This window comes from Thalassophryne amazonica, chromosome 6 (genome assembly GCF_902500255.1).
Source record: "Thalassophryne amazonica chromosome 6, fThaAma1.1, whole genome shotgun sequence".
Taxonomy (NCBI): domain Eukaryota; kingdom Metazoa; phylum Chordata; class Actinopteri; order Batrachoidiformes; family Batrachoididae; genus Thalassophryne; species Thalassophryne amazonica.
The window spans coordinates 128,868,317-128,895,114 of NC_047108.1; the positions used below are offsets into that span (position 1 = coordinate 128,868,317).

The 26,798-nt window shown below is 38.4% G+C and overlaps 1 long non-coding RNA gene across 1 annotated transcript in view; it reads right to left on the bottom strand.

The window, feature by feature from the left end:
• Positions 1 to 3,662: 3,662 nt before the first annotated feature.
• LOC117513105 overlaps positions 3,663 to 26,798 on the bottom strand; it is a 29,396-nt gene continuing 6,260 nt past the window's right edge. Inside the window, exons 2-4 of the long non-coding RNA XR_004561459.1 lie at positions 14,098 to 14,181; positions 13,783 to 13,907; positions 3,663 to 3,990 (exon numbers count right to left, since the gene is read on the bottom strand). This is a non-coding gene — a long non-coding RNA (uncharacterized LOC117513105). The remainder of the gene's footprint in view (positions 3,991 to 13,782; positions 13,908 to 14,097; positions 14,182 to 26,798) is intronic.

The following is a 26,798-nucleotide window of genomic DNA, read 5'->3' on the forward strand; positions in this document are numbered from 1 at the left end:
AATACCCGGAACAATGGGAAAGTCAAAGGAACTCAGTGAAATCTAAGAAGAATTGTAGAGTTACACAAGTTGGGAAGGTCTCTTGGAGCCATTTCTTAATGACTTCTGATTCTAAGGTCATCAGTTCAACAACTTTACATAAGTACAGGATGTGTCTCCACTTTGCCAAGGTCTAGAAATCCCAAACTGTCATGCTCTGGAGCTGTTTTGCTGCCAGTGGTACTGTGCACTGCAGAAAGTGGATGGAAATAATGAAAAGGAGTATAACCTCCAATTCTTCAACGTGATCTCAATTCAACAACTAGATGGTGAAACTTGGCCATAACTGGGTGTTCCAACAGGACAATGATCCCAAACACACACCAGGTGTTTTATATATTGAGCCTGTATGTATAATTTTGACCCTGAGTGGATTACAGAAGATCCAAGATTAATTCAAATTTGTGCACCTGCTTCTTGTTTTCTAAGGTCATGAAGACCTTAGACCTGTGTCTCATCTGCCATTTCTGTCTAAGGTTTTAGAAAAGGTTGTCTTTTTAGAGTTACAATCATTTTTAGAAGACAATCACATTCTTGAAAAATTCCAATCTGGGTTTAGATCGTGACACAGCACTGAGTCAGCACTTTTAAAAGTTCATAATGACATCACTTTGTCGGTGGATGCAGGGAATCCTGCTGTGCTGGTTCTGTTGGACTTCACAGCAGCCTTTGATACTGTGGATCACACAGTACTTGTTTCCTGGTTAGAACATTTGATTGGCATTCATGGTACTGTACTTAAGTGTTTAGCTCATATTTGGCTGAAAGGAGCTTTTCTGTCATGATTGGGGACCTCTCCTCATTAACTGCTCCTCTGTGCTGTGGAGTGCCGCAGGTTTCTGTCCTTGGGCCTATTATATTTTCTTTGTACATTCTGCCTTGGGGTCAATATAACCCAGCACAACCTGTCCTTTCATTGTTATGCAGATGATCTACAAATCTGTCTGCCTGTAAGGACTAATGGGAGTGTGCTTTGTTATTTAATTGTATTCGTGATGTAAAGCAGTGGCTGTCCCAAAACTTCCTTTACCTGAATGATGGTAAAACGGAGATCATGGTGTTTGAGCGCTCTGGCATACCAAATGTGGTACAACCAAACTTTGGTGCTTTGGCTAATTATGTAAACTAGCTGTGAAGAATTTGTTTGTGATATTTGACAGCTGTTTGAGGTCGATCAACAGATAAATTCTGTTGTCAAAGCTTTTTTTCCCACTTCACCTTTGGCTAAAATAAAGCACTTTCTCAGTAGACGTGATCTTATTCATGCTTTCATCAGCTCCAGACTTGATTATTGTAATGCACTTTATTCGGGCATTAATCAGTCGTCTCTTGCACGTCTCCAGTTGGTGCAGAATGCTGCTGCTCGTCTTTTGACAAACACTTTAGATGTGAGCATATTACACACCCGTCCACTCCACTCACTGGCTTCCAGTTCGTTTTAGAATTGATTTAAAATTTTAATGTTTGTTTTTAAAGCTGTTTACGGCCTTGCACCTCCCTACTTGTCTGAAATTTTAACTTTGCGCACCTACAGTAGGACATTACGGGCGTCTGGCCAGCTTTCGCGGTAGCCGGCCCCAGACTGTGGAATGAGCTACCTCTTGAGTTATGTACTATTCCTGACCCAGCACTTTTTAAATCTAAGGTAAAGACTTATTTATTTAAACTGGCTTTTAACACTTAGTGGGGAGGTGACATGTTCTGTTATTTTTATGTTCTTTTTTATGTGTTGTTTTAAAATTTTATTTTATATGTTTTTTTTGTAAATTTGTGTTTTTAATGTTAAGCACTTTGGACACCAGTCGGTGCTGTAAAGTGCTTTATAAATAAATGTTGATTGGTTGACTGATTGACTGATGAATGATGTCTGCGGTACAATCATTCCACTGTGGTAAAAGAACAGTTCAAAGACATCATTAAAAACCCAAAATGACCATGAGATTCATACCTATGATGAGTGTATGTGAGCGTCCAACCACAAGTGTATAAAGCCACAAAGCCAGCAGATTAATTAAGTCAGCAGAACTGCACACTTGAGTTGTTTATAAATGCAGAGATAAAAGGCGAAGTTCTTCATCAGCAGATATGGTGTCAGACGAAGAAAGACTGGAGCTTGGGTGTGTGCACCAACAGTCACTGACCTGAGTTCACAGGGAAGTGCAAGTGACGACTCGCAATCAATCGGAATGATGAGGAAATCCTAATAACAGCTTAGGACCACAGTCACTGGCAGATATCTGACAAATAACTGATTTATTTCCACATTGGAGAGTATCCTAATCAGTGTGATCTTTTAATTTTAGTTTTTATCCCAAGACCAGCCAAGCCCAGACTGCTGCTGTTGTTGTTTGCTTTTTAAATCCTTACTGAACACTAGTGATGGCCCATTAATTGGCTTGAATGCATATACAAGATCATGGCACTCGTAGTCACTGTTGCATTTCCATATCACTTTGCGTGAGATAACAACTGTTAACACTCAACACTAAACTAATGGACTGCATTATATAGCGCTTTTCCACCTGCATCAGACACTCAACACTAAAACTACTCCCAAACTGTTAAAACAACCACTGGTCAACACGATTTTTTCTTGCATGGACTTTTTCAACAGATTTTGGGTCATTTGGTGATGCTGAATCCTAATCTGGTGTTAGTTTTTGCCAATCACATCATGTTTTTGAGATATGAAACACACATTTCTCATATCAAGCATCGAAGCAAAGCTTCAGTCTCGCACACCTCTTCGGCGCCCATGAACGATATTACGGCTCTTTGTTCACACTTGTGAACCTGGTTTAAAAAAACTATGCTTTTGAAGCTGGTTTTGTGCACAATTAGTGGCATCAAACTCGTAAGTAAATGAGCAACTTTTGCATAATCCATCAATACGGACCACGCAGATTGCAAAAAATGTGATGTGATAGAGGAAATCTGAGCTCAGATTCAGATTCAGCACCTCAAAATTACCCTAAATTCTCAAAGTCCATGCAAGAATTTTTTTTCTGACCAGTGCAATAGCAACTGGAGGACTACGTGTAACAGTGTGTAATGTAACAATTAATAGCTTTGGGTTCTATAAACGGTGATAAGACTAATCTCAATTTTGTTAATGTGGGGTAAAGGGCAGGTACACGTCACTTCCGGTGAAGTGGCGATCCGAAGGTGAGAATTCGTACTTCCGTGACTGGCGGCCCAATGAAAACTCGCTCGGGCTGCACTGATTGTCTATTGAAATCAACTGGTTTGTTTTGTCTCTTAACTTGCTTCTAACAGCCATCTGATATCACTCATTGCCTGGAACTGTGAGATTACACACCAAGCTGACCTGGAATGAACCATGTACATTACATTGACTTTATTGATGAGTCTGACCCTTTGAAAAGTGACAAAATTACATGTATTTGTACCGATTCTGGCAATGTTTTCACTGCCCAAAAACAGCCACCAGAAGGCGCTGGGTAATTTCCGTCCACAACCATTTAAATATTTTGTACTTCACACTGCGAATATACCTATGCTAATCATTTGTAATTCTAGTCTTCCTATGGTCATACAGCATTTAAAACAAAAATAATTTCATTTCTTTGACATACCATAAATAAACTGCAAAAGTAATAGCATTTCCCTATAAACATGCAATGTTTATGTTACATTGTTATGTACACTCACAAATCATAATGAAATTACAGTTTGACAGATTTTCACGTTTATACTAATAATTTGATCCTGTGTGTAATGTTGGACTGACCCAGGGAGTGTTGGGGGTACGAACTCCACTCCTGCTGGCTCTGCTCTGGATTCTTTGGCTGCGTCGCTGCCTGTTGTAACTGCTGGGTTGATTTACAGCACAGGGTCGAAGACGGCTGGTGGCAGACGGAATTTCACCTGCCTCAGTTAGAAGGTCTGTTAGCTTTCCATCGCTGAGCTCCTCCTCTGCATTGGAGCTGCCTGAACAGGTGCAATTTAACAAAGAACTGACGTATAACCCCGTTTCATTACACATTCAAGAATAACTGCCAATATAGTGAGAATTTATGGTTAACTGGTGCCACTAATACACAATGGCATAGAGACTATAAACAGAGGGAAAGGTTTGATTGGCAGTACGGTGCATCCAATTTAATTTCAAGTTAATTTCAATGTATTAATTTATATAGCGCCATCTCACGACACAGTCGCCCCAAGGCGCGTCACATAACACACAATTTATGACAACACAAAGTAATTTAAAATCAAAAAGGCACAATAAAAAGGTAAAACACAGTAAATAAAAAGAAATTACAAAGCAAACATAAAAACAGAATAGATTAATGATGAGACAGTCTAAAAAAGTGGGTCTTCAGTCTTGATTTAAAAGTATCCACCGTGTCAGACTGCCTAATAACTACTCTTGGCAAAAGGCACCTGAAGGACTCTCAGACCATGAGAACCAAAATTCTCTGGTCTGATGAGCCAAAGACTGAACTCTTTGGTGTCATGTTTGGGGAAACCAGGTACCATCCCTACAGTGAAGCATGGTGGTGGCAGCATCATGCTGTGGGGATGTTTTTCAGCAGCAGGAACTGGGAGACTAGTCAGGATTTGGTAGATCGTTCCAGAGAGCAGGGCCACAGTGGGAGAAGGCTCTATACCCCACAGACTTTTTAATTCACCCTTGGAACACACAGAAGCCCTACACCCTGTGAACACAAGGCCCGCACAGGTACGTAGGGCTTAACCAAATCCGCCAGGTAGGAAGGAGCCAGTCCATGAACATTTTTATAGACCAGCAACAGGACTTTAAAATACGATCTGGCAGAAACCGGAAACCAATGAAGGGACGCCAGAATGGCTGTAATGTGGTCAAATTTTCTTTGTGTCAAAGGTTTGGCAGCAGTATACTGCACTAATTGAAGACCCCAAATGCTAGACTGCAGCAGACCAGAATATAAAACATTAAAATAATCCAATCTGGAAGAAATAAATGCATGTATCAAAGTCTCAGCATCAGCCATAGACAGGATGGGACGAATCCTCGCTATGTTTCGCAGATGGAAGAAGGTAGTCCTTGTAATATCTGTAATGTGGGGGCCAAAGGATAATGTAGGATCAAAAACTACCCCAAGATTTTTCATTTGTCCGTATGATGTATAACACACGAACCCAAAAGTCAGTGCCAACAGGTCAAATTGATGCCGACGTCTGGCTGGACCAAGAACCATCATTTCAGTCTTATCAGAATTTAAGAGTAGGAAGTTACTAGACAACCAACTTCTCACAGATACAAGGCAATAATATGAGAAAAGCAAGGGGCCTAACACAGACCCCTGTGAAACCCCAAATTTCATTTCACCAAGGACAGAGGTAGTGTTATTATACACAACACAATGAGAACAACTGGACAAGTATGATGTTAACCAAGCAGAAAGTATCAGAATCCAGAAAGTATTCACAGCGCTTCACTTTTTCCACATTTTGCTATGATAGAGCCTTATTCCAAAATGGATGAAATTCATTAATTCTTCAAATTCTACACACAATAACCCATAATGACAATGTGAAAAAGTTTTTTAGGAGATTTTTGCAAATTTTTTAAGCTCAAAACTGAGCTCAGGTGCCTCCTGTTTCCACTGATCATCCTTGAGATGTTTCTACAGCTAAAGTGGAGTCCACTTGAGGTAAATTCTGTTGATTGGACATGATTTGGAAAGACACACACCTGTCTACATATAAGGTCCCACAGTTGACAGTCAGAGCACAAACCAAGCATGAAGTCAAAGGAATTGTCTGTTGACCTCAGAGACAGGATTGTCTCGAGGCACAAATCTGGGGAAGGGTACAGAAACATTTCTGCTGCTTTGAAAGTCCCAATGAGCACAGTGGCCTCCATAATCCGTTGATGGACCCACCAGGACTCTTCCTAGAGCTAAACTGAGCAATCAGGGATAAGGACCTTAGTCAGGAAGGTGACCAAGAACCCAGGCCTGGTTTCATAAAACTTTATAATTTTCCTGGTCTGCCTTGCAAAAGAGGTCTCGATCTCAATGGGACTAACCTGGTTAAATAAAAAAATAAAAAATCTTTAGTCTACTAAGCTTACTTAGTTGACTAATGCTAGTCGCCCAACATTATCCGTCTAATCTTCATCTCACATTGACAGCTAAACTGTAGATTTGCTGTCTTACGCTAGCCAATGACTTTCATGGTCATAGCGGCCTCACGAGTGCCGTTGCCAAGAAATGCCTCCAATGCACGACAAGTTTGTTAACTTTCAGGTTGGTCTGTCTGCTACAAATATGGCCGAGTCTGTTGTAGCAGAGGAGAAGTGCTCCCTACCTTGGTGTCTGTAAACATCTCCAGTGGATTATTCTGGTCCCAGAACACCCGCTTCCCCGCAGGTCTCTCCTTCCTTCCTCTTCCATCAATTGGTGATACATGATAGCCACCTTTGTTGAGGTATGACACTTACGGTTTTTTGACTAAAAAAAAAAAAAGATTAGCCTCCTCTGTACCAGGCTAAAAACTTTAGTTGGGTAATGTAAAACTTTAGCTGACTAAGTGCTTTGTGCCAAAGATTAGTCGACTAAGTGAGTTTAGTCCACTAAACAAGATTAGACCAATTTTTGAAACCAGGCCCTGATGGTCACTCCGTCAGAGCTCCAGCATTCCTCTGTGGAGAGAGGAGAACATTCTAGAAGGACAACCATCTCTGCAGCAATCCACCAATCAGGCCTGTATGGTAGAGTGGCCAGATGGAAGCCACTTCTTATTAAACAGCACATGGCAGCTCAACTGGAGTTTGACAAAAGGCACCTGAAGGACTCTCAGACTATGAAAAACTAAGTTCTTTGGTGTGATGAGACAAAGATTGAACTCTTTGTGTGAATGTCAGGTGTCATGTTTGGAGGAAACCAGGCACCATCCCTACAGTGAAGCATGGTGGTGGCAGCATCATGCTGTGGGGATGTTTTTTTAATGGGAGACTAGTCAGGATTGAGGGAAAGATGAATGCAGCAATGTACAGAGACATCCTGGATGAAAACCTGCTCCAGAGCGCTCTTGACCTCAGACTGGGGCGAAGGTTCATCTTTCAGTAGTACAACGACCCTAAGCACACAGCCAAGATATCAAAGGAGTGTCTTCAGGACAAGACAAGACAAGTCTGTGAATGTCCTTGAGTGGTCCAGCCAGAGCCCAGACCTGAATCCGACTGAACATCTCTGGAGAGATCTGAAAATGTCTGTGCACCGACGCTCCCCATCCAACCTGATGGAGCTTGAGAAGTGCTGCAAAGAGGAATGGACCAAACTGCCCAAAGATAGGTGCACCAAGCTTGTGGCATCATATTCAAGAAGACTTGAGGCTGGAATCGCTGCCAAAGGAGCATCAACAAAGTACTGAACAAAAGGTTTGAATACTTATGGTCATGTGATTTCTTAGGTTTTTTATTTTTAATAAATTTGCAAAAATTTCAAAAAAGCTTTTTTCACGTTGTCATCGTGTAACATAACAAAATGTGGAAAAAGTGAAGCGCTGTGAATACTTTCCAGATGCACTGCATGCCTGTCATACAGGCAGGACTTCATCTGCAACTCTGTTGGGAAAGTGTCGGTACACGGACCCACAACAGGGGGCGCAAAGGAACGGACAATGGAGTAGGTCAAATAACAACACTTTACTGTTGTGAATGTGCACAACAAATACAACAGATTACAACAATAGATCAGAATCAATTCACAAAGGTGTCGTGTGGGCAGGCTCGAAGATAGGAGACACCTGTCCAAAGCAGAACCGGAACCACACGATTTCCTCCGTCACCAGACCCCGGGAATACTGGAGCCGCCAAGTCCCGAACTCCCAGGTGGCCACTGCCTCCGCGTGTCGGACCTGGTACTGCTGGCGAGGAACAAAAACACAATTAAAGGTGGGCGCGTTTGCACCCAGTAATCCGCACGGCAGGAAAGCTACCTCCACCTCTCATTGGAAAAAAGGTCTGTTATCACTCACAAAAATCACAAAAGGTTACTGTCACGCAGTCAGCTGAGTACGTTACCTTCCAGGTAGAATGATATCTCGGCAAAGAGGTGGAGACGTCGTCCTGCTGATGTACCCCTGCTGATTGGTAACAGCTGTTGCAGGTGATGCGTGACAGCTGTCACCCTAGCTGCTCCTGTGAGGCGGCTGCGCCCTCTGGTGCCTGGAGCCCGCACTCCAGGCAGGGCGCCCTCTGGTGGTGGGCCAGCAGTACCTCCTCTTCTGGCGGCCCACACAACAGGAACCCCCCCTCAACGGGCGCCTCCTGGCGCCCGACCAGGCTTGTCCGGGTGGCGGCGGTAGAAATCGGCCAGGAGGGCCGGGTCCAGGATGAAGCTCCTCTTCACCCAGGAGCGTTCTTCGGGGCCGTACCCCTCCCAGTCCACCAAATACTGGAAGCCCCGGCCCATCCTACGGACATCCAAAAGCCGGCGTACAGTCCAAGCCGGCTCGCCATCGATGATCCGGGCAGGAGGCGGCGCCGGACCCGGAGTACAGAGGGGTGAGGACTGATGAGGTTTAATCCGGGACACATGAAACACAGAATGGATCCGCAGTGAGGCCAGCAGCCGAAGCCTCACTGCGGCTGGACTGATGACCTTCAGGATCTTGAATGGGCCGATGTAACGGTCCTGTAACTTGGGGGAGTCCACTTGGAGGGGGATGTCCTTTGTGGATAACCACACCTCCTGCCCAGGCCGATACGCAGGGGCCGGGGTCCGCCGACGGTCTGCATGGGCTTTTGCCCTCGTCCGGGCCTTTAGCAAAGCAGAACGGGCGGCACGCCACACCCGACGGCACTTCCGCAGGTGGGCCTGGACCGAGGGCACACCGACCTCTCCCTCAACCACCGGAAACAACGGGGGCTGATACCCCAGACATACCTCAAAAGGGGAGAGGCCGGTGGCTGAAGACACCTGGCTGTTATGGGCATACTCGATCCAGGCCAAATGGGTACTCCAGGCCGCCGGGTGTGCGGCAGTCACGCAGTGCAAGGCCTGCTCCACCTCCTGGTTTACCCGTTCTGCTTGCCCGTTGGTCTGAGGGTGGTACCCGGACGAGAGACTCACCGTGGCCCCCAGTTCCCGGCAGAAGCTCCTCCAGACTTGCGAGGAGAACTGGGGACCGCGATCGGAGACGATGTCTGTTGGAATCCCATGCAGCCGGACGACGTGGTGGACCAGGAGGTCCGCTGTCTCCTGGGCTGTTGGGAGCTTCGGGAGGGCCACGAAGTGGGCCGCCTTGGAGAATCGGTCCACTATCGTGAGGATGGTGGTGTTACCCTGGGACAGCGGGAGGCCCGTGACAAAATCCAGGCCGATGTGGGACCAGGGGCGATGAGGCACGGGCAGCGGCTGGAGTAAACCTGATGCCCGGCGATGGTCAGCCTTGCCCCTGGCGCAGGTGGTGCAGGCCTGGATATAATCCCGGACGTCGGCCTCTAGGGACGCCCACCAGAAGCGCTGGCGGACAACTGCCACGGTTCTTCGCACCCCTGGATGACAGGAGAGCTTGGAGCCGTGACAGAAGTCCAGGACTGCAGCCCTAGCTTCTGGTGGGACGTATAGTTTGTTCTTCGGCCCAGTTCCGGGGTCCGGGCTTCGTGCCAGGGCCTCCCGGACGGTTCTCTCTACGTCCCAGGTGAGGGTGGCCACGATAGTGGACTCCGGGATGATGGGTTCCGGTGGATCCGACAACTCCGCTTTGACTTCATCTTCATGTACCCAGGACAAGGCATCCGATCTCTGGTTCTTGGTCCCGGGACGGTAGGTGATCCGGAAGTCAAAACGGCCGAAGAACAGTGACCAGCGGGCTTGCCTGGGGTTCAGCCACTTGGCGGTCCTGATATACTCCAGGTTCCGGTGGTCAGTGAAAACCGTGAATGGCACGGACGTTCCCTCCAACAGATGTCTCCACTCTTCAAGAGCCTCTTTCACCGCAAGGAGTTCTCGATTGCCGACGTCATAGTTCCGTTCGGCCGGGGTCAACCTGCGGGAAAAATAGGCACACGGGTGAAGGACCTTATCTGTCTTCCCACTCTGGGAAAGCACGGCTCCTATCCCTGAGTCCGAGGCGTCCACTTCAACCACTAACTGGCGACTAGGATCGGGCTGCACCAGAACGGGTGCAGACGAGAAGCGCCGTTTCAACTCCTTGAACGCGGCATCGCAACGATCCGACCAGGTGAAGGGGACTTTTGGTGAGGTCAGGGCTGTCAGGGGGCTAACTACCTGACTGTAGCCCTTAATGAACCTCCTGTAGAAATTTGCAAAGCCGAGGAACTGTTGCAGCTTCCTACGGCTAGTGGGTTGGGGCCAGTCTCTCACCGCCGCAACCTTGGCCGGATCAGGAGCGACGGAGTTGGGGGAGATGATAAACCCCAGGAAGGACAAAGATGTGCGGTGAAACTCACACTTCTCGCCCTTCACAAACAGCCGGTTCTCCAACAACCGCTGCAGGACCTAACGTACATGCCGGACATGAGTCTCAGGATCCGGAGAAAAGATGAGTATAGCGTCTAGATATACGAAGACGAATCGGTGCAGGAAATCCCGCAAGACATCATTAACCAATGCTTGGAACGTCGCGGGGGCGTTTGTGAGGCAACGGCATGACCAGGTACTCAAAGTGACCTAATGGGGTGTTGAATGCCGTCTTCCATTCGTCTCCCTTCCGGATCCGAACCAGGTGATACGCATTTCTAAGATCCAGCTTAGTAAAGATTTTGGCTCCATGCAGGGGGGTGAACACGGAATCTAATAATGGCAACGGGTATCGGTTGCAAACCGTAATCTCATTCAGCCCCCTGTAATCAATACATGGACGAAGTCCGCCATCTTTCTTGCCCACAAAAAAGAAACCTGCCCCCATCGGGGAGGTGGAGTTCCGGATCAGCCCGGCAGCTAATGAGTCCCGGATGTAGGTCTCCATTGATTCGCGCTCAGGTCGTGAGAGGTTGTACAGCCTGCTGGACGGGAACTCAGCGCCTGGAACCAAATCAATGGCACAATCGTATGGACGGTGCGGGGGAAGGGTGAGTGCCAGATCCTTGCTGAAGACATCAGCAAGATCGTGGTACTCAACCGGCACTGCCGTCAGATTGGGAGGGACTTTGACCTCCTCCTTAGCCTGGGAACCGGGAGGAACCGAGGATCCTAAACACACCCGATGGCAGGTTTCGCTCCACTGAACCACCACCCCAGACGGCCAATCGATCCGGGGATTGTGCTTTAACATCCATGGGATGCCCAAAATCATGCGGGAGGTAGAAGAAGTTACAAAAAACTCAATCTCCTCCCGGTGGTTTCCAGGCACCACCAGAGTTACTGGTTGTGTCTTGTGTGTGAGTAAAGGGAGGAGGGTGCCATCTAGTGCCCGCACCTGCAATGGCGAAGGAAGCGCCACCAGAGGGAGCCCTACCTCCTTTGCCCATCTGCTGTTTAGCAGATTCCCTTCTGACCCCATGTCCACCAGTGCTCGGGCTTGAAGGGTTAAATCCCCGCTCAGGATTGTGACTGGGAGTCGTGTGGCAATTTGTGTGTGTCTCACTTGAATGTCTTGACCCCCCCTTAGCCCAGTCTCTAAGGGTGAGTGTTGACGTTTTGGCCGTTTGGGGCAGTCTCTCTGTGTGTGCTCTGTTGAGCTGCAGAGAAAACACGGATCAGCCTCCCCATTTTGGCCCTGTGCGTTTCCCTAACAACGTCACCAGGGGGAGCTGTTGCCCCACAAAGCGCTGCGGCTGTGGAGCGTGGGGAGGGCGGCCCCTTTTCGAACCCGGAAGGGAGAGGGGCGGCGCGTATCCGGTCACGTCCTTCGCCTCGCTCCCGACGGCGTTCCTCTAACCGATTGTCTAATCGTATAACGAGATCAATAAGCCCGTCTAAATCCCGCGGTTCGTCCTTGGCCACCAGGAGCTCCTTCAGGACCAACGAAAGTCCGTTTACGAAGGCGGCACGGGGGGCAGTGTTATTCCAGCCGGACCTCGCAGCCGCGATGCGGAAGTCGACTGCATAAACAGCTGCGCTCCGGCGCCCCTGTCTCATTGACAGCAGCACGGCTGAAGCGGTCTCTCCTCTATTTGGGTGATGGAACACTGTTCTGAACTCCCTCACAAACCCATCATATATCAGAAGGAGCCGTGAATTTTGCTCCCAAAGCGCTGTAGCCCAAGCGCGTGCCTTGCCGCGAAGCAGATTAATGACATAAGCTATCTTACTAGCATCAGTCGCGTACATGACGGGACGTTGTGCGAAGACGAGCGAACACTGCATAAGAAAGTCCGCGCACGTCTCCACACAACCTCCGTACGGCTCTGGAGGGCTTATGTATGCTTCCGGGGAAGGTGGGAGGGGTCGTTGAACGACCTGTGGAACGTCACTGTTACGCACAGGGTCGACAGGAGGGAGAGCCGCAGCAGCACCCTGAGGGCGCGCTTCCACCTGCGCGGCGAGAGCCTCCACCCTGCGGTTAAGGAGGACGTTCTGCTCGGTCATTAAATCCAACCGAGCCGTGAAAGCGGTGAGGATCCGCTGCAACTCACCGATCATTCCTCCTGCGGACGCCTGTGCGCCCTGTTCTTCCATTGGCTGTTCAACAGCCGGTTGACGCCCCTCGGGATCCATGACGCTGGCTGAGATATCCTGTTGGGAAAGTGTCGGTACACGGACCCACAACAGGGGGCGCAAAGGAACGGACAATGGAGTAGGTCAAATAACACTTTACTGTTGTGAATGTGCACAACAAATACAACAGATTACAACAATAGATTAGAATCAATTCACAAAGGTGTCGTGTGGGCAGGCTCGAAGACAGGAGACACCTGTCCAAAGCAGAACCGGAACCACACGATTTCCTCCGCCACCAGACCCCGGGAATACTGGAGCCGCCAAGTCCCGAACTCCCAGGTGGCCACTGCCTCCGCGTGTCGGACCTGGTACTGCTGGCAAGGAACAAAAACACAATTAAAGGTGGGCGCGTTTGCACCCAGTAATCCGCACGGCAGGAAAGCTACCTCCACCTCTCGTTGGAAAAAAGGTCTGTTATCACTCACAAAAATCACAAAAGGTTACTGTCAAGCAGTCAGCTGAGAATATTACCTTCCAGGTAGAACGATATCTCGGCAAAGAGGTGGAGACGTCGTCCTGCTGATGTACCCCTGCTGATTGGTAACAGCTGTTGCAGGTGATGCGTGACAGCTGTCACCCTAGCTGCTCCTGTGAGGCGGCTGCGCCCTCTGGTGCCTGGAGCCCGCACTCCAGGCAGGGCGCCCTCTGGTGGTGGGCCAGCAGTACCTCCTCTTCTGGCGGCCCACACAACACAACTCCAGAGGAAAAGGGAAGACGGATCTCAGGAAGAATTCATCTGAAGGTTAAATCTCAACTGAACATGTGTAGTCGAGTTAAAAGTGTTTCATTTCTAAAAGTCTTGTCCAATTAAGTTGATATGGTTACAGTAGTCTATGTGCTTATTTGCTTTAGTCTCTTTTACCTGTACAAGCAGAACCAATGACACAGTCAGGACAAATCCAGTCACCCTCAGGGTCAATGACCAATGATGGTGACAAACAGTCCCTATGGTATCAGGAATCACATAAAAAAGACCTGTTGCAGTACCACTGACATGCATGTAGATTTGAGCATTTGAGCAAACATGACAAGTCAACAGATCATTGAAAACAATAACCTAAATGCTGGCAAATATTCACAATTCCGTATTACGACATCATACCCTGAATCACAGTGCGTGCACACAAGCAGCTGATGTCTACTGTCACCCCGTCCACATTCCTCACAGAAAACAGCATCACTGTCCTCCTCATCATCCACGTGCTTCTTCTGGTTAGTCACTCTGATCTGTAGTGGCACAGTTTGGTAACTATCCATCAATAAAATTCTAACATGAAAGTTATTTCAGAAAGGCAAAGACATACTCCAATAATTTGAACTTATTTATTTATTTGGCACACAACTTGTCAATAACAAAACTGATATACAAGACAATTCCACAGTGACGTGTGACCAAAAAGGGGGTGAGCAGAAGCACCTTCTTTTCAACGTTCCCTCCCACGTGTCGTCTCTGGTATATGAAACCAAAGCTGAGCCGATCCACAGGGCAGATACTGGCTGTCTAACATTGAACACACACACAAAAAAAGCAATGGTTTTCAAGATATTTCACACTGTCTACTCAAAATGTATGACACAATGTAAATTAAGGGAAGCTGAGGAGGACTCTATTAAATGCAACAACATTAATTCAGTAGGTCAAAAGAAAATTTCTCAACTATTACAGAATTCATCAATCAAATGGCAAGTATTCTATGGTTCCACTTTCTCAAAAATCAGGATTTACTGATTCATCTTTTGTTGCATATATTTTTTGATATATTTCATTTAGAAATGTGATTATACACTTAAAATGTCTTGGAATTTCTATGGTGATATTTTTTATCTGTTTTGGCCTATTAATAGCCCAAAAATCAAAGATGCAATTTGCACTTTTATAAAATGGGGGGGAAAGTTGTAATGTTATAAGTAACATAATAGATTATTTTCAAAAAATATATAAAAACAGCAGTGTTCTAGTTACCTGAAACTTTTTCTAATTATGTTTATTGGCCTATTCACTGAGGTGTTGCATCAAAAGCTATTAACTAACATTTTGCAAATTATTTCTTGACATAAATTAATTATACATAAAATGATATGAAAATACGCACACTGGATCACAGTCTAAGCCTAACAATAACATAATGAATAACTTCCAGAAATTGTCACTGGTGTCTGTAACATCAAAAAGTGTTTATTCAACAAATAATTTCATATTTTATTATTTATCTAAAATGTTTGCGCTCCCATATTTGTACTAAAAGAGGCAGACAAAATACACAGTATAAGTTCAAAATACAGAATTCAGTCAGCACCAAAGAGGTTATATATGAGAACCTGTTTGGTCAGCACACAACTGAAAGTACAACATGAACAAAATATCCTGAACTACTGCAGTACTTTATTATATTCTATTAGTGTAGCTATCACTGAATGCAGTACTTTATTATATTCTATTAGTGTAGCTATCACTGAATGCAGTACTTTATTATATTCTATTAGTGTAGCTAATCACTGAATGTAGTACTTTATTATATTCTATTAGTGTAGCTATCACTGAATGCAGTACTTTATTATATTCTATTAGTGTAGCTATCACTGAATGCAGTACTTTATTATATTCTATTAGTGTAGCTAATCACTGAATGTAGTACTTTATTATATTCTATTAGTGTAGCTATCACTGAATGCAGTACTTTATTATATTCTATTAGTGTAGCTATCACTGAATGCAGTACTTTATTATATTCTATTAGTGTAGCTAATCACTGAATGTAGTACTTTATTATATTCTATTAGTGTAGCTATCACTGAATGCAGTACTTTATTATATTCTATTAGTGTAGCTATCACTGAATGTAGTACTTTATTATATTCTATTAGTGTAGCTATCACTGAATGTAGTACTTTATTATATTCTATTAGTGTAGCTATCACTGAATGCAGTACTTTATTATATTCTATTAGTGTAGCTATCACTGAATGCAGTACTTTATTATATTCTATTAGTGTAGCTATCACTGAATGCAGTACTTTATTATATTCTATTAGTGTAGCTATCACTGAATGCAGTACTTTATTATATTCTATTAGTGTAGCTAATCACTGAATGTAGTATTTTATTATATTCTATTAGTGTAGCTAATCACTGAATGTAGTACTTTATTATATTCTATTAGTGTAGCTAATCACTGAATGCAGTACTTTATTATATTCTATTAGTGTAGCTAATCACTGAATGCAGTACTTTATTATATTCTATTAAAGTAGCTAATCACTGAATGCAGTACTTTATTATATTTTATTAGTGTAGCTAATCACTGAATGCAGTACTTTATTATATTCTATTAGTGTAGCTATCACTGAATGCAGTACTTTATTATATTCTATTAAAGTAGCTAATCACTGAATGCAGTACTTTATTATATTCTATTAGTGTAGCTATCACTGAATGCAGTACTTTATTATATTCTATTAGTGTAGCTATCACTGAATGCAGTACTTTATTATATTCTATTAAAGTAGCTAATCACTGAATGCAGTACTTTATTATATTCTATTAGTGTAGCTATCACTGAATGCAGTACTTTATTATATTCTATTAGTGTAGCTAATCACTGAATGCAGTACTTTATTATATTCTATTAGTGTAGCTAATCACTGAATGCAGTACTTTATTATATTCTATTAGTGTAGCTAATCACTGAATGCAGTACTTTATTATATTCTATTAGTGTAGCTAATCACTGAATGCAGTACTTTATTATATTCTATTAGTGTAGCTATCACTGAATGCAGTACTTTATTATATTCTATTAGTGTAGCTATCACTGAATGCAGTACTTTATTATATTCTATTAGTGTAGCTAATCACTGAATGTAGTACTTTATTATATTCTATTAGTGTAGCTAATCACTGAATGCAGTACTTTATTATATTCTATTAGTGTAGCTATCACTGAATGCAGTACTTTATTATATTCTATTAGTGTAGCTAATCACTGAATGCAGTACTTTATTATATTCTATTAAAGTAGCTAATCACTGAATGCAGTACTTTATTATATTCTATTAGTGTAGCTAATCACTGAATGCAGTACTTTATTATATTCTATTAGTGTAGCTAATCACTGAATGCAGTACTTTATTATATTCTATTAGTGTAGCTATCACTGAATGCAGTACTTTATTATATTCTATTAGTGTAGCTATCACTGAATGCAGTACTTTATTATATTCTATTAGTGTAGCTATCACTGAATGCAGTACTTTATTATATTCTATTAAGTAGCTAATCACTGAATGCAGTACTTTATTATATTCTATTAGTGTAGCTATCACTGAATGCAGTACTTTATTATATTCTATTAGTGTAGCTAATCACTGAATGCAGTACTTTATTATATTCTATTAGTGTAGCTAATCACTGAATGCAGTACTTTATTATATTCTATTAAGTAGCTAATCACTGAATGCAGTACTTTATTATATTCTATTAGTGTAGCTAATCACTGAATGCAGTACTTTATTATATTCTATTAGTGTAGCTATCACTGAATGCAGTACTTTATTATATTCTATTAGTGTAGCTAATCACTGAATGCAGTACTTTATTATATTCTATTAGTGTAGCTATCACTGAATGCAGTACTTTATTATATTCTATTAAAGTAGCTAATCACTGAATGCAGTACTTTATTATATTCTATTAGTGTAGCTATCACTGAATGCAGTACTTTATTATATTCTATTAGTGTAGCTAATCACTGAATGCAGTACTTTATTATATTCTATTAGTGTAGCTAATCACTGAATGCAGTACTTTATTATATTCTATTAGTGTAGCTAATCACTGAATGCAGTACTTTATTATATTCTATTAGTGTAGCTATCACTGAATGCAGTACTTTATTATATTCTATTAATGTAGCTAATCACTGAATGCAGTACTTTATTATATTCTATTAGTGTAGCTAATCACTGAATGCAGTACTTTATTATATTCTATTAGTGTAGCTAATCACTGAATGCAGTACTTTATTATATTCTATTAGTGTAGCTAATCACTGAATGCAGTACTTTATTATATTCTATTAGTGTAGCTAATCACTGAATGCAGTACTTTATTATATTCTATTAGTGTAGCTAATCACTGAATGCAGTACTTTATTATATTCTATTAGTGTAGCTAATCACTGAATGCAGTACTTTATTATATTCTATTAGTGTAGCTAATCACTGAATGCAGTACTTTATTATATTCTATTAGTGTAGCTAATCACTGAATGCAGTACTTTATTATATTCTATTAGTGTAGCTAATCACTGAATGCAGTACTTTATTATATTCTATTAGTGTAGCTAATCACTGAATGCAGTACTTTATTATATTCTATTAGTGTAGCTAATCACTGAATGCAGTACTTTATTATATTCTATTAGTGTAGCTAATCACTGAATGCAGTACTTTATTATATTCTATTAGTGTAGCTAATCACTGAATGCAGTACTTTATTATATTCTATTAGTGTAGCTAATCACTGAATGCAGTACTTTATTATATTCTATTAGTGTAGCTAATCACTGAATGCAGTACTTTATTATATTCTATTAGTGTAGCTAATCACTGAATGCAGTACTTTATTATATTCTATTAGTGTAGCTAATCACTGAATGCAGTACTTTATTATATTCTATTAGTGTAGCTAATCACTGAATGCAGTACTTTATTATATTCTATTAGTGTAGCTAATCACTGAATGCAGTACTTTATTATATTCTATTAGTGTAGCTAATCACTGAATGCAGTACTTTATTATATTCTATTAGTGTAGCTAATCACTGAATGCAGTACTTTATTATATTCTATTAGTGTAGCTAATCACTGAATGCAGTACTTTATTATATTCTATTAGTGTAGCTAATCACTGAATGCAGTACTTTATTATATTCTATTAGTGTAGCTAATCACTGAATGCAGTACTTTATTATATTCTATTAGTGTAGCTAATCACTGAATGCAGTACTTTATTATATTCTATTAGTGTAGCTAATCACTGAATGCAGTACTTTATTATATTCTATTAGTGTAGCTAATCACTGAATGCAGTACTTTATTATATTCTATTAGTGTAGCTAATCACTGAATGCAGTACTTTATTATATTCTATTAGTGTAGCTATCACTGAATGCAGTACTTTATTATATTCTATTAGTGTAGCTAATCACTGAATGCAGTACTTTATTATATTCTATTAGTGTAGCTAATCACTGAATGCAGTACTTATTATATTCTATTAGTGTAGCTAATCACTGAATGCAGTACTTTATTATATTCTATTAGTGTAGCTAATCACTGAATGCAGTACTTTATTATATTCTATTAGTGTAGCTAATCACTGAATGCAGTACTTTATTATATTCTATTAGTGTAGCTAATCACTGAATGCAGTACTTTATTATATTCTATTAGTGTAGCTAATCACTGAATGCAGTACTTTATATTCTATTAGTGTAGCTAATCACTGAATGCAGTACTTTATTATATTCTATTAGTGTAGCTAATCACTGAATGCAGTACTTTATTATATTCTATTAGTGTAGCTAATCACTGAATGCAGTACTTTATTATATTCTATTAGTGTAGCTAATCACTGAATGCAGTACTTTATTATATTCTATTAGTGTAGCTAATCACTGAATGCAGTACTTTATTATATTCTATTAGTGTAGCTAATCACTGAATGCAGTACTTTATTATATTCTATTAGTGTAGCTAATCACTGAATGCAGTACTTTATTATATTCTATTAGTGTAGCTAATCACTGAATGCAGTACTTTATTATATTCTATTAGTGTAGCTAATCACTGAATGCAGTACTTTATTATATTCTATTAGTGTAGCTAATCACTGAATGCAGTACTTTATTATATTCTATTAGTGTAGCTATCACTGAATGCAGTACTTTATTATATTCTATTAGTGTAGCTAATCACTGAATGCAGTACTTTATTATATTCTATTAGTGTAGCTAATCACTGAATGCAGTACTTTATTATATTCTATTAGTGTAGCTAATCACTGAATGCAGTACTTTATTATATTCTATTAGTGTAGCTAATCACTGAATGCAGTACTTTATTATATTCTATTAGTGTAGCTAATCACTGAATGTAGTACTTTATTATATTCTATTAGTGTAGCTAATCACTGAATGCAGTACTTTATTATATTCTATTAGTGTAGCTAATCACTGAATGCAGTACTTTATTATATTCTATTAGTGTAGCTAATCATTGAATGCAGTACTTTATTATATTCTATTAGTGTAGCTAATCACTGAATGCAGTACTTTATTATATTCTATTAGTGTAGCTAATCACTGAATGCAGTACTTTATTATATTCTATTAGTGTAGCTAATCACTGAATGCAGTACTTTATTATATTCTATTAGTGTAGCTATCACTGAATGCAGTACTTTATTATATTCTATTAGTGTAGCTAATCACTGAATGCAGTACTTTATTATATTCTATTAGTGTAGCTATCACTGAATGCAGTACTTTATTATATTCTATTAGTGTAGCTATCACTGAATGCAGTACTTTATTATATTCTATTAGTGTAGCTAATCACTGAATGCAGTACTTTATTATATTCTATTAGTGTAGCTAATCACTGAATGCAGTACTTTATTATATTCTATTAGTGTAGCTAATCACTGAATGCAGTACTTTATTATATTCTATTAGTGTAGCTAATCACTGAATGCAGTACTTTATTATATTCTATTAAAGTAGCTAATCACTGAATGCAGTACTTTATTATATTCTATTAGTGTAGCTAATCACTGAATGCAGTACTTTATTATATTCTATTAGTGTAGCTATCACTGAATGCAGTACTTTATTATATTCTATTAAAGTAGCTAATCACTGAATGCAGTACTTTATTATATTCTATTAGTGTAGCTATCACTGAATGCAGTACTTTATTATATTCTATTAGTGTAGCTATCACTGAATGCAGTACTTTATTATATTCTATTTAGTAGCTAATCACTGAATGCAGTACTTTATTATATTCTATTAGTGTAGCTATCACTGAATGCAGTACTTTATTATATTCTATTAGTGTAGCTAATCACTGAATGCAGTACTTTATTATATTCTATTAGTGTAGCTAATCACTGAATGCAGTACTTTATTATATTCTATTAGTGTAGCTAATCACTGAATGCAGTACTTTATTATATTCTATTAGTGTAGCTAATCACTGAATGCAGTACTTTATTATATTCTATTAGTGTAGCTATCACTGAATGCAGTACTTTATTATATTCTATTAGTGTAGCTATCACTGAATGCAGTACTTTATTATATTCTATTAGTGTAGCTAATCACTGAATGTAGTACTTTATTATATTCTATTAGTGTAGCTAATCACTGAATGTAGTACTTTATTATATTCTATTAGTGTAGCTAATCACTGAATGCAGTACTTTATTATATTCTATTAGTGTAGCTATCACTGAATGCAGTACTTTATTATATTCTATTAGTGTAGCTAATCACTGAATGCAGTACTTTATTATATTCTATTAAAGTAGCTAATCACTGAATGCAGTACTTTATTATATTCTATTAGTGTAGCTAATCACTGAATGCAGTACTTTATTATATTCTATTAGTGTAGCTAATCACTGAATGCAGTACTTTATTATATTCTATTAGTGTAGCTATCACTGAATGCAGTACTTTATTATATTCTATTAGTGTAGCTATCACTGAATGCAGTACTTTATTATATTCTATTAGTGTAGCTATCACTGAATGCAGTACTTTATTATATTCTATTAAGTAGCTAATCACTGAATGCAGTACTTTATTATATTCTATTAGTGTAGCTATCACTGAATGCAGTACTTTATTATATTCTATTAGTGTAGCTAATCACTGAATGCAGTACTTTATTATATTCTATTAGTGTAGCTAATCACTGAATGCAGTACTTTATTATATTCTATTAAAGTAGCTAATCACTGAATGCAGTACTTTATTATATTCTATTAGTGTAGCTAATCACTGAATGCAGTACTTTATTATATTCTATTAGTGTAGCTAATCACTGAATGCAGTACTTTATTATATTCTATTAATGTAGCTAATCACTGAATGCAGTACTTTATTATATTCTATTAGTGTAGCTATCACTGAATGCAGTACTTTATTATATTCTATTAAAGTAGCTAATCACTGAATGCAGTACTTTATTATATTCTATTAGTGTAGCTAATCACTGAATGCAGTACTTTATTATATTCTATTAGTGTAGCTAATCACTGAATGCAGTACTTTATTATATTCTATTAGTGTAGCTAATCACTGAATGCAGTACTTTATTATATTCTATTAGTGTAGCTAATCACTGAATGCAGTACTTTATTATATTCTATTAGTGTAGCTATCACTGAATGCAGTACTTTATATTCTATTAGTGTAGCTAATCACTGAATGTAGTACTTTATTATATTCTATTAGTGTAGCTATCACTGAATGCAGTACTTTATTATATTCTATTAGTGTAGCTAATCACTGAATGCAGTACTTTATTATATTCTATTAGTGTAGCTATCACTGAATGCAGTACTTTATTATATTCTATTAGTGTAGCTAATCACTGAATGCAGTACTTTATTATATTCTATTAGTGTAGCTATCACTGAATGCAGTACTTTATTATATTCTATTAGTGTAGCTAATCACTGAATGCAGTACTTTATTATATTCTATTAGTGTAGCTAATCACTGAATGCAGTACTTTATTATATTCTATTAGTGTAGCTAATCACTGAATGCAGTACTTTATTATATTCTATTAGTGTAGCTATCACTGAATGCAGTACTTTATTATATTCTATTAGTGTAGCTAATCACTGAATGCAGTACTTTATTATATTCTATTAGTGTAGCTAATCACTGAATGTAGTACTTTATTATATTCTATTAGTGTAGCTAATCACTGAATGCAGTACTTTATTATATTCTATTAGTGTAGCTAATCACTGAATGCAGTACTTTATTATATTCTATTAGTGTAGCTAATCACTGAATGCAGTACTTTATTATATTCTATTAATGTAGCTAATCACTGAATGCAGTACTTTATTATATTCTATTAGTGTAGCTAATCACTGAATGCAGTACTTTATTATATTCTATTAGTGTAGCTAATCACTGAATGCAGTACTTTATTATATTCTATTAGTGTAGCTAATCACTGAATGTAGTACTTTATTATATTCTATTAGTGTAGCTAATCACTGAATGCAGTACTTTATTATATTCTATTAGTGTAGCTAATCACTGAATGCAGTACTTTATTATATTCTATTAGTGTAGCTAATCACTGAATGCAGTACTTTATTATATTCTATTAGTGTAGCTAATCACTGAATGCAGTACTTTATTATATTCTATTAGTGTAGCTATCACTGAATGCAGTACTTTATTATATTCTATTAGTGTAGCTAATCACTGAATGCAGTACTTTATTATATTCTATTAGTGTAGCTAATCACTGAATGCAGTACTTTATTATATTCTATTAGTGTAGCTAATCACTGAATGCAGTACTTTATTATATTCTATTAGTGTAGCTAATCACTGAATGCAGTACTTTATTATATTCTATTAGTGTAGCTAATCACTGAATGCAGTACTTTATTATATTCTATTAGTGTAGCTAATCACTGAATGCAGTACTTTATTATATTCTATTAGTGTAGCTAATCACTGAATGCAGTACTTTATTATATTCTATTAGTGTAGCTATCACTGAATGCAGTACTTTATTATATTCTATTAGTGTAGCTAATCACTGAATGCAGTACTTTATTATATTCTATTAATGTAGCTAATCACTGAATGCAGTACTTTATTATATTCTATTAGTGTAGCTAATCACTGAATGCAGTACTTTATTATATTCTATTAGTGTAGCTAATCACTGAATGCAGTACTTTATTATATTCTATTAGTGTAGCTAATCACTGAATGCAGTACTTTATTATATTCTATTAGTGTAGCTAATCACTGAATGCAGTACTTATTATATTCTATTAGTGTAGCTAATCACTGAATGCAGTACTTTATTATATTCTATTAGTGTAGCTAATCACTGAATGCAGTACTTATTATATTCTATTAGTGTAGCTAATCACTGAATGCAGTACTTTATTATATTCTATTAGTGTAGCTAATCACTGAATGCAGTACTTTATTATATTCTATTAGTGTAGCTAATCACTGAATGCAGTACTTTATTATATTCTATTAGTGTAGCTAATCACTGAATGCAGTACTTTATTATATTCTATTAGTGTAGCTAATCACTGAATGCAGTACTTTATTATATTCTATTAGTGTAGCTAATCACTGAATGCAGTACTTTATTATATTCTATTAGTGTAGCTAATCACTGAATGCAGTACTTTATTATATTCTATTAGTGTAGCTAATCACTGAATGCAGTACTTTATTATATTCTATTAGTGTAGCTAATCACTGAATGTAGTACTTTATTATATTCTATTAGTGTAGCTAATCACTGAATGTAGTACTTTATTATATTCTATTAGTGTAGCTAATCACTGAATGCAGTACTTTATTATATTCTATTAGTGTAGCTAATCACTGAATGCAGTACTTTATTATATTCTATTAGTGTAGCTAATCACTGAATGCAGTACTTTATTATATTCTATTAGTGTAGCTAATCACTGAATGCAGTACTTTATTATATTCTATTAGTGTAGCTATCACTGAATGCAGTACTTTATTATATTCTATTAGTGTAGCTAATCACTGAATGCAGTACTTTATTATATTCTATTAGTGTAGCTAATCACTGAATGTAGTACTTTATTATATTCTATTAGTGTAGCTAATCACTGAATGCAGTACTTTATTATATTCTATTAGTGTAGCTAATCACTGAATGCAGTACTTTATTATATTCTATTAGTGTAGCTAATCACTGAATGCAGTACTTTATTATATTCTATTAGTGTAGCTAATCACTGAATGCAGTACTTTATTATATTCTATTAGTGTAGCTAATCACTGAATGCAGTACTTTATTATATTCTATTAGTGTAGCTAATCACTGAATGTAGTACTTTATTATATTCTATTAGTGTAGCTAATCACTGAATGCAGTACTTTATTATATTCTATTAGTGTAGCTAATCACTGAATGTAGTACTTTATTATATTCTATTAGTGTAGCTAATCACTGAATGTAGTACTTTATTATATTCTATTAGTGTAGCTAATCACTGAATGTAGTACTTTATTATATTCTATTAGTGTAGCTAATCACTGAATGCAGTACTTTATTATATTCTATTAGTGTAGCTAATCACTGAATGCAGTACTTTATTATATTCTATTAGTGTAGCTAATCACTGAATGCAGTACTTTATTATATTCTATTAGTGTAGCTAATCACTGAATGTAGTACTTTATTATATTCTATTAGTGTAGCTAATCACTGAATGCAGTACTTTATTATATTCTATTAGTGTAGCTAATCACTGAATGTAGTACTTTATTATATTCTATTAGTGTAGCTAATCACTGAATGCAGTACTTTATTATATTCTATTAGTGTAGCTAATCACTGAATGCAGTACTTTATTATATTCTATTAGTGTAGCTAATCACTGAATGCAGTACTTTATTATATTCTATTAATGTAGCTAATCACTGAATGCAGTACTTTATTATATTCTATTAGTGTAGCTAATCACTGAATGCAGTACTTTATTATATTCTATTAGTGTAGCTAATCACTGAATGCAGTACTTTATTATATTCTATTAGTGTAGCTAATCACTGAATGCAGTACTTTATTATATTCTATTAGTGTAGCTAATCACTGAATGCAGTACTTTATTATATTCTATTAGTGTAGCTAATCACTGAATGCAGTACTTTATTATATTCTATTAGTGTAGCTAATCACTGAATGCAGTACTTTATTATATTCTATTAGTGTAGCTAATCACTGAATGCAGTACTTTATTATATTCTATTAGTGTAGCTAATCACTGAATGCAGTACTTTATTATATTCTATTAGTGTAGCTAATCACTGAATGCAGTACTTTATTATATTCTATTAGTGTAGCTAATCACTGAATGCAGTACTTTATTATATTCTATTAGTGTAGCTAATCACTGAATGCAGTACTTTATTATATTCTATTAGTGTAGCTAATCACTGAATGCAGTACTTTATTATATTCTATTAGTGTAGCTAATCACTGAATGCAGTACTTTATTATATTCTATTAGTGTAGCTAATCACTGAATGCAGTACTTTATTATATTCTATTAGTGTAGCTAATCACTGAATGCAGTACTTTATTATATTCTATTAGTGTAGCTATCACTGAATGCAGTACTTTATTATATTCTATTAGTGTAGCTAATCACTGAATGTAGTACTTTATTATATTCTATTAGTGTAGCTAATCACTGAATGTAGTACTTTATTATATTCTATTAGTGTAGCTAATCACTGAATGCAGTACTTTATTATATTCTATTAGTGTAGCTAATCACTGAATGCAGTACTTTATTATATTCTATTAGTGTAGCTAATCACTGAATGCAGTACTTTATTATATTCTATTAATGTAGCTAATCACTGAATGCAGTACTTTATTATATTCTATTAGTGTAGCTAATCACTGAATGCAGTACTTTATTATATTCTATTAGTGTAGCTAATCACTGAATGCAGTACTTTATTATATTCTATTAGTGTAGCTATCACTGAATGCAGTACTTTATTATATTCTATTAGTGTAGCTAATCACTGAATGCAGTACTTTATTATATTCTATTAGTGTAGCTAATCACTGAATGCAGTACTTTATTATATTCTATTAGTGTAGCTATCACTGAATGCAGTACTTTATTATATTCTATTAGTGTAGCTAATCACTGAATGCAGTACTTTATTATATTCTATTAGTGTAGCTAATCACTGAATGCAGTACTTTATTATATTCTATTAGTGTAGCTAATCACTGAATGCAGTACTTTATTATATTCTATTAGTGTAG